Raw genomic sequence first — 9907 nt, forward strand, 5'->3', positions numbered from 1 at the left:
TTATATGATGCATGAGCATGCTCTTACATAATTAAATCATGCTTCTCTAAATTATAACCATTGCAATAAAGAGATGATGCATAATCATTGCATAACCTAAGGTGGGATGTACTATATGTATATACAATATGACATATTATAAATGTAACGACTTGACCCCTTAGGACTTAAGTTAGGCCGTTACTAAATACATGCATGCATGGAACTCAAAACGACACTCGATTGTGGCGAAATAAATGCTAATTAAATAAAGTAAGTTCAAAAGACTTTCATTAAAATAAAATACTAAAATAATAGTAGGGTACCCATAAATCATAAAGGATAATAAATAAGTCTGAAAAACGATTCTTAAAAGTAAGTTTTATGCATCAAAACTAAAATTTAAGAGGAACATGAAAAGAACTTTAAATCTCATGAACGGAAGCATAAAAACTAGTCTCAGTGGCTCAATCACAAATTCCGCTTGTCCATCGCCGGTGCATCTCTACCCTTACCTGAAACAACAACATGAGAAAGAATGAGTATAAAATACTCAGTAAGTAACCCCACTACTGGGGTCAGGCTGGGCATCTATGTCCTCTAGATACCCACCTCTAGTGAAATATATAAATTGCTCTAGTCCTCATGGGACACATATGCACATGAAATAAGAAGGGGACTGAGTCCTTTCCTACTGTAGTTAAGTATGCTCACTACCTCTAGTGAATCCCAAAGGAGACACAAACTGGTGAATCCCGAAGGAAACAGAAAATCTAATGGGCATCTAACTAATCAGTAAGGACATTTGCACAGTCTCGACATCATAATCATCACTGTACGAATTTATGACATACATATAAACCTCAACATCATGACTTTACAACATACACATATACCTCAACATCATGGTTCTACAACATACATGTATACCTTAACATCATCAGATCAAATAAAACCATGGAAGCACATACCATCTTATACTAGCATTCAAGTGTCTATGTGCATAAATAAATAATTTGGATCTTGTAACAGAATATACTTTAATCATGTTATACTATCAATCTTTCATGTTGTCATTCTGCCATAATCTTCATTTAACATACTAGCATACATCTAATGCCTGGCCCGTGGGCAGTTCCAGTAGTAAGATTACTTACCTTGATATTAGGTCGAACCAAAAAGCAATTGAATCTTTGTGAAATTCTTGAATCATTAATCAAGCCTAAACATAAACCAAGCTTTAAAATTAATAGGTAAGGCCAAAATCCAAACACCCAAACATTAAAAAATATTTCCAGATAACCTTACCTAAGGTGTGGTCCAATTCGAATTCACCTTCCAAACCTCCAATTTTAAGCCCAAATAATTAGCAAACCAAACTCTTCTTCATCTTGAATGAAATTCTTGAATCAACCCCCTAATCATAATTTGAAATTAGGCTTACATAATTAAAACTTGAATCAAATACATACTTCACTATCAATGTCTCAAATAAATTATCTATATGTAGCTTCGTCAAAAAAATCACTTCCAAATGACTTCACCAAAATTTCTCAACAACCAAAATTAATCCACAAGAGGGTCATCAAAGCATAAAACTTACCAAAACTCGCTAAAACAAACTCCAACTTCACTGAACAACACTTCACTACCTTTACAAACTTGAATCCAAAGTTGAAACACAATGGGTATCAACCAATTGATGCCAAAAGTAAATGAGTATTCAAGAATCAACCGAAAACAACCAAACGATAGAAATCTTACCCAAATCGATAGATCCAGTGATGAAAAAAGTGAACGACGCTTGAGCAGTGGTGGATGGAGGTTATGAAGAAGAAACTGACGCGGTGGCTTTGGGCGGCGGCTAGGGTTTCAGCTGGAGGAAGAAGAAATTGAGGGGAGCGGGTGCCGGCGGATGCGTGAGGAAGAAAGGGAAATGTGGGTTTGACTTTTTATAAATAATAATAATAATAATAATAATAATAATAAAACAAAAAATGAAATAAATATATTACTTTTAATTCCTTTCCGTTTTATACCATTAAATTCCTTTCCGTTTCAAAAGGAAATTAATTCCTGTCATTAATTTCTAATTTGAATAATTTCATGCCAACAATTAAATTCCCGCACTTACACTTGAAGTCCAAAATTCCAAAAATGCCCTCCAACTAATAACAATTATTGAAAATGCAAATAATAAAGTTACTGAAAATACATTATTACTAAAAAATGTGCAGGGTGTTACATTCTTCCCTCCTCAAAGAACTTTCGTCTTTCGTCCTCGAAAGTTCATTCTTGAAAAAAAAAAACTCCAAGGGTGTTACAATAAACATACATCTTATGTAATAAATAAAGGATTAATGGACTGGGATGAGCCTTTACAAAAACCAGAATGAAATAAACCTATCTATTACATTTTTCATCGAGCGAACCGGGACTTGAATTGCCAGAAGGACTCCATCGTGTAATAAATGCTGAAGGTAGACGATCGCCCAACGCGCACTAGACAATAGATGCAAAAACTAAACGATCGTGTAGACGAAAACGAGGCTATGAAGCCTGATTGTCTATGCGATCGTTCAAGTTACTAAGCTATCATTTAGTCAGTTACTAAGCGATGAAGTTTGCTGACCTAAACGATCGTCTAGTGCGCGCATGCATTAAACGATACGCGAGTATCCCATCATCTGCACGACCCGATACTCAGCGATCGCATACACGATCGTCAACACGATGCAATGAACCTTTGATCGCATACGCGATCGTTGACATGATGCGATTAACCCTTGATCATCTCCTTACTCAAAGAACCGCAACGCTTGCTCCGATCTTCACGAATGACTCAAAACTTAAACAGACTTTGAATTATAGACTCGATAACGATTATTAATTCCCAAAAACATAGGGTCCATTACAAACAACCGCAAATGTAAAAGAATTAAATCAAACTGAGGCTAACATCCATTAATCTGCACATCTATAACAATTTAACGATTAAATAGAGTAGAAATGCACCCACCAAGAACGTATTTGTAATTTGTTGGAACAATGAAATTGGAATATCAGAACTTGGCTCTCATACCAATTGAAAGATCTCTTAACGAAGAGCATCCATGAGCACATTCGGATCTTTCCAATTTCACCGTGACTGAAATACACCATATACATTCCAACATACATTTATGCAAACATACAGTAATTAACGGCATGCTTTGAACAATAAATAACAAGGGAAAGAGTTCTCATGCCAGTTGAAGACGCTCTTCAAGCTTTGGAACTCAAATGTAGCGAAAGAACCTCCACTCATGCTCTATCACCTAGCAAACGCGTCGTCTGTAGCAGCACGATCAATCACGAACAAGTGAATGCAGCGAGGACGACACCACCAAAAAGAAGCCCTTGGTATTCTCGGAGTGAGAACCCAAAGTGTGGTCTTTGCTGAGTTTGGTAGAGGTAGGAGGAAGAAGTAATCATATAAACAATAAGCAAGTGGGAGAGAATAGGAAGCTATCGTAGAGCTAAGTGCTTATCGTTTAGAAGAAGCTACACGATCGTGTAGGTTTTACTGAACGATCGTTTAGGAAAAAGTAGACGATCGTTTAGCAAACACGGCACACTATATGATCATTTAGGAAAGCTCTCTGATCGTTTAGGAACTAGCGTGCGGTCATTTAGGCATGAGGTAGTGGGATTGGCACATTATATGCGATCGTTGAGGTCGGTGCATCTAGTCAACCAGCTTAAGAGTTGAAACTGCCTTGACGTAGTGGAAGCGTTATGAACCCACCGAGTCGCTACATGGGTTTGACTGAAGCCCAAAATCTCATTTCTAATGATGGGGTCGAGGATCCATTGTCTTTTAAGCAAGCAATGGAGGATGTTGACAAGAATGAATAGATTAAAGCCACGAACCAGAAGATAGAGTCTATGTACTTCAATCAAGCTTGGGAGCTTGTAGATAAGCTTGATGTGGTAAGACCCATAGGGTATAAGTGGATCTATAAGCGAAAGCGAGGTGTAGATGGAAAGGTGCAAACCTTTAAGGCTAGACTCGTGGCAAAAGGTTATACCCAGCTTGAGGGAGTTGACTATGAGGAAATTTTCTCACCTGTTGTCATGTTCAAGTCTATCAGGATACTCCTGTCCATACCCACATTTTTTTTTATTATGAGATATGAAAAATGGACGTCAAGACTACCTTTCTTAATGGTAATCTTGAGAAGACCATCTACATGGCTCAACTAAAGGGGTTCGTAGTTCCAGTTCAAGTGCAAAGAGTTTGCAAGCTTAATAGGTCCATTTATGGGCTGAAACAAGCGTCTAGATCATGGAACATTAGATTTGATAGTGCGGTCAAATTGTTTGGCTTTGATCAGAACGTTGATTAGCCTTGTGTTTACAAGAAGATCATCAACAACTCAGTAGCTTTCTTGGTACTGTATGTGGATGATATCCTACTCAATCGGACTGATGTAGAGTTTCTGACTGACATTAAGAAATGTCTAGCTGCCAGTTCCAAATGAAAGATTTGGGTGGGGCACAGTACGTTCTAGGGATCCAGATCATTCGAGATCGTAAGAACAAGAGGTAGCCTTGTTTCAGGCATTGTACATCGATCAAATGTTGATCAGGTACATGGTGCAAAATTCTAAGAGGGGTTTGTTACCCTTCAAGCATGAAATCAATTTGTCTAAGGATCAATGTCCTAAGCCACCTCAAGAGGTTGAGAAGATGAGACGAATTCCCTATGCTTCAATTATTGGAAGCTTAATGTATGCAATGTTACGTACCAGACCCGACATTTGCTATGCAGTAGAGATTTTCAATCATTATCAGTCTAATCCAGGATTTGATCATTGGACAACGGTCAAGACGATCCTCAAGTATTTTCGCAGAACGAGGGACTACATTCTCGTGTATGGAGATAAAAATCTGATCCGTACAGGATACACAGACTCTGACTTTTAGACCGATAGAGATTCTCGTAAAATCGACATCGGGATCAGTGTTCACTCTGAATGGAGGGGCTATAGTGTGGCGAAGCATCAAACAAGGATGCATCACAGACTCCACTATGGAAGTCAAATACGTAGCCCCTTGCGAAGCAGCTAAGGAGGCTGTTTGGCTGAGGAAATTCCTTACAGATATGGAAGTTGTTCCAAATATGGATTTGCCGATCACTATTTATTGTGATAATAATGAGGTTGTGGGAAATTCGAAGGAACCTCGGAGTCATCATCGAGGCAAGCATATAGAACGGAAATATCACTTGATTAGGGAGATTGTGCATCGCAGAGATGTGATAGTCACGAAGATTGCGTTGGAGCACAACATTGTTGATCCATTTACAAAGGCTCTCACGACTAAAGTGTTCGAGGGTCACCTTGAGAGTCTGGGTCTGCGAGACATACTTGTCTAGGGCAAGTGGGAGATGATACTAGGGTATAGTGTATGCTCTAGTATATTGTACTTGTAATTTATCATGTATTGTACATTAGTCTCCCGAGGCGTTAGGACAAGTGGGAGATTGTTGGGATTGGTGTCCTAATTCTCCCAGAGTCTCGTAGTTTATAATTTATACACATTATTATAAATAAAATAAGAGTTATTTTATTTGGCATTTACTCATATCTAATAAAAAAAAGCTCAATGGTTATTGTAGGTAAACTAAGCATGTATATGAGATATACAAGTGGATCATGCCTTAAGTGATCACCTAAAAAGGTCTATAATATAATGATTAAGGAGGGATACCTGATCCTGGTGACACTACGGATACGACCCGCTGTGTAAGGTTTGCAAGTGTTGTGAACTACTACAGATGGTAGATCCTGACCATTCATGTGGAGACATGCGAACGGAGGTGTCCTATACAAAGAGTTTGTATAAGACCGAACCACGAGATGACTAGTCTCTATATATAACACTGTTGATACTAGAGACTTACATCTCACCTAAACGACCATAGGTGACATGACCTCAATCCTTAGTGTTTTGGGAACTCCTACCTTTGAGGGCGGTCCTTTGAATAGTATGGTGAGAGTGGCTAGATTGCCAACTCAACATGCCTACCTTTTTGGGGATTTGTTTGATTTGGGAGCTGGGAACTCAGTTACACAAGATGGAATTCACTCCTTCCCCGAAGCAGAGGTAAGTAGATATATTCCTACCAAAGGGCTAATTCCGGGTCTTGAACATTGTGGCCATAACTTCTCTTTGGAAGAGAGGACTCAGTCATAGTAGGACTATGACTTATGTTCATTAGAGGGATCAGTGGTAATTAAGGAGTTAGATGTAACTACAAGGGAATAACGGTTATTGGCTCAACTGTACTTACAAGTGATTTGTGAAGGGTTATTGCACTATTGATTGGTTTATATGGACACATAATAGATCTGTAGTAAGGAGAGTTTAGCTGTCGATCTTTAGTGGACTGCCTAATAGTTATCAGATGGTGGATCCCATGACTAAAGAGTTTAGTCAGTTATTCATGTACCGTTGGAGCTTCAAGCTATAGGTCCATAATGTCCCCTTAGTAACTCAATGGATTTAAGTTGAGAATCAGTTCTTGGTGTTGATTTGAAATGTTCAAATTGACAAAAGGAAACTCGATTATATATGATATGATCGGTGTGATGTATGAGATACATCAAGTGGAGGATTAATATAAATGGGATTTACATTAAGTACCATGAAATAGAAAAAGAACTATGATTTATATGTTTCATGAGATGAAATATTAATGAAACATTAAAACTATAGGTTATAAATATAGTATGGTAAGTTGGTTATCATATATATTTATAATAATATTAATTATTGGATAATTATATCTCTTTCTCTAATTACCAATTGAGTAAGAGGTTATTGGTGGTTTCATGGTAATCGTGAGATAAAAGGAAAAATGTTTTCCTAAATTTAGTAATGGTTGTGAGATTTATTATTCTCGAATTACTCATGGAAAGGCTGTCAAGTGAATAGGATTCACTAAACGATAGCTGAAGAGAGACTAAGCGATTGTGGAGTGACACTACACGATAGTTCACTCAGTTGGCCATTAGCTAAACGATCGCAGAGCTTTTGCTAAATGATCGCAAAGCATTTGTTAAACGATTGGGCATTGTCTATACAATAGACCTTTGTCATCTCTTACTTGCTCAATCGTTTACACGATTGTTATCCCTCCGGTCTCTTCCTCTAACCAAGTCCACACAGAGCCCACACTTCTGAATTCTCACACCGAGAATACCAAGGTAGCCATTGTGGAGGTGTCGTACTCAACTCAACTAAGTCGAGGTTTCGGAGGCCGTTCGTCGAGTTGGCGGTATTCGTGTGGTGGTCGTTGTGATCGTGCAGTGTTGTGGTCGCTGTGTTCGAGCCTTCGTGTGTTGTAGTCTTAAAGATTGTTCGAGCGTTCGTGATCGAGGGTGTTTGAAGATGAGTCTTCAAAGGTATATATAATTTTATCCCTTGATCTTATGTAAAGCATGCTGTAATTTCGTTTTATGCATGACCAGTTAGTTTCCGTTTCCTTATTGTAATTGTGTATGTTCAAATACGAATGGAATTTGGAACGATCATTCTGCTGCTCATGGAAATCCTCATGTCCGATTTCCTTCAGAGAAGGTGTGGCGCCACATTGTTCAAGCTTGGGAATCAGCCCTTAAGGGAGCAATCTATCTACTTACCTCTGCTTTAGGGAAGGAGTGAATTCCGTCTTGTGTAGCTGAGTTCCCAGCTCTCCAATCAAACGAATCTTCAAAGTGATAGATTTGAGTCGGTGATCTGGCCACTCACACCCATGCAAATCAAAGGACCGCCCTCATAGGCAAGAGTTCCTAACTCACTCAGGATTAAGGTCATGTTACCTATGGTCATCCTAGTGAAATGAAAGTGTCTGTCATGAACGACGTTATATAACGAGACTAAACATTTTGTGGTCTGATATTATACAAACACCTTTGTATAGGATACCTCTACTCATATGTCTCCTGATGAATGATTAGGATGAGGCCATTTTTAGTACTTTACAACACTTGTAACATCTACAAAGCGGGTCGTATCCGTAGTATCACTAAGATAAGGTTTTCCTCCCTTATCCATATACTACAGACCATTTAGGTTATCACTTAAGGCATGATCCACTTGTATGTCTCCACATACATGCTTAAGTTACAACAATAACCAGGGATCTTAGTTTATTGGTTTGTGGTTAATGCAACTAAAATGTCTCATATTTCATAGACAATAGTGAGGAAAATATCTCATATTATTACATCACACATGTTTGTTCATACATGTGTTTACAAAGTATAGGACCCTACGAGATTTAGGGAATAACCTCAACAAGCATACTATTTAAAACTTTTCTCTTGGTATTACTGTTGCAGGAGCATATTCGAGACATGAAATGTAGAAAATGTTTTCTTTAACATATCTGCATTAGTAATTTTCAAATAATGTTGAACTGATTGAACTGATTTCAAATAATGCGGAGTCGTAATCACTTACTGATTTGAAATCTTGGAGCCTCAAATGCATCCATTTATAACAAGCTTTAGGAAGAATAATCGTTTTCTGGTAATCACAACTTTCATTCAAATTCTTCGATGAGATGCAGAGATCTTTTACTGTTAGATATTTCATCTTCAATACCTCGTGGAGATGATGACAGAGGAATGTCATAGCTTTTGTATTTTCTTGATTGGATATTGTATTCCCTTCTTTAATTGTTTCCCCAAGGTTCATAGCATCAAAGTGTATTTCAGCATCAAACACTCATGATAAATAATCATTACCATTAATGTCAAGTGATGTGAATTCTAGTTTAGTAAGATTTGTCATGATAACATTTGAAGGAATGGAATTCCTTGCAAAATTGTGTGACTGTTGTAACAATGTATAATCGACTTTGAAAAACCAAAATCTAGAGGAAACATACAGAATAAACGTAACTAATATAAACATGCTATAGAGAAAAGAAGGGATGAAGAGAACTTAACCTTGAAGACTTTTCTTCTCGCAACTGCTTTCCTCGAACAAGATCTCCCTCAAACTCAACGTACTGCAAGTTCTTACCCACAAACACAATAGGTCATGAACAAGGTGAAGGAACTTGTTTTACAAAGAACCTTTGAGCGAAAGTGGATCGTTCAAATCTCATTTCGATTGAAACAAACATTTACAGACAACAATACAGATTATGCATCAAAACATAAATTACAGTATGCTTTTGAATAGGAAACAAGGGTTTATAGATTATACCTTTGAAGAACTCTTCTTCAAGTGAATCCCTCGTTCAGTCACGAACACTTCGAATAATCACGAACACTCTAAACAACAATCAAACTCGAACCACAGGGAGAGGACATTACCACTTGGTGACTTTGGTATTCTCGATGTGAGAACTCAAAAGTGGTGGGCTCTGGCTATTTTGATTAGGAGGGTGTTTGTGAGTTAGAGGAGGAAGACGATTCAAGGATGATAAAGTGTATCGCATAGATAATTCTTCAATCATGTAGACGATCAAGTCTATCGCATAGACTTTCTAAGTTGATCGTATAGTCTCTCAATCGTGTAGCACCTTAGATTATGGAACAATAAAATAAAATTTTATTTTATTTCATTTTACCATAAAAACTACTTAACTTCCTACTAAGGTGGTTAGAGAGAAAGAAATTAATTATCAAATAATTAATAATTATAAATAAATATGATAACCAACTCATCATATTATATTTATAACCTATATTTTTAATATTGCATCATATACAATATATAAACTATAGTTCTTTTTCTCTATTTTATGGCATTTAATAGAAATCATATTTGTATTAAATTTAACAACTATGAATCTTATTCATATTCAAATATATTTGAATCATATTCAAATATTTGTCTCTCTAATTAAACTATAATGTATCAAATA

The 9907-nt window shown here is 37.1% G+C and overlaps 1 long non-coding RNA gene across 2 annotated transcripts; it reads right to left on the reverse strand.

The window, feature by feature from the left end:
* Positions 1–257: 257 nt before the first annotated feature.
* Positions 258–7840, reverse strand: LOC150033290 (uncharacterized). Of its 2 annotated transcripts, XR_016523696.1 has the most exons (4): positions 1744–7840; positions 1288–1396; positions 1137–1201; positions 258–494 (listed from the first exon to the last, which is right to left on the reverse strand). It is a non-coding gene; the product is annotated as an uncharacterized LOC150033290 (long non-coding RNA). The 2 variants fall into 2 exon arrangements; XR_016523695.1 differs by having other exon boundaries at positions 1288–7840.
* Between the last annotated feature and the right edge of the window lie 2067 nt (positions 7841–9907).

Source organism: Benincasa hispida, chromosome 10 (genome assembly GCF_027475165.1).
Source record: "Benincasa hispida cultivar pf3 chromosome 10, pf3_genome.v1.1, whole genome shotgun sequence".
Taxonomy (NCBI): Eukaryota; Viridiplantae; Streptophyta; class Magnoliopsida; order Cucurbitales; family Cucurbitaceae; genus Benincasa; species Benincasa hispida.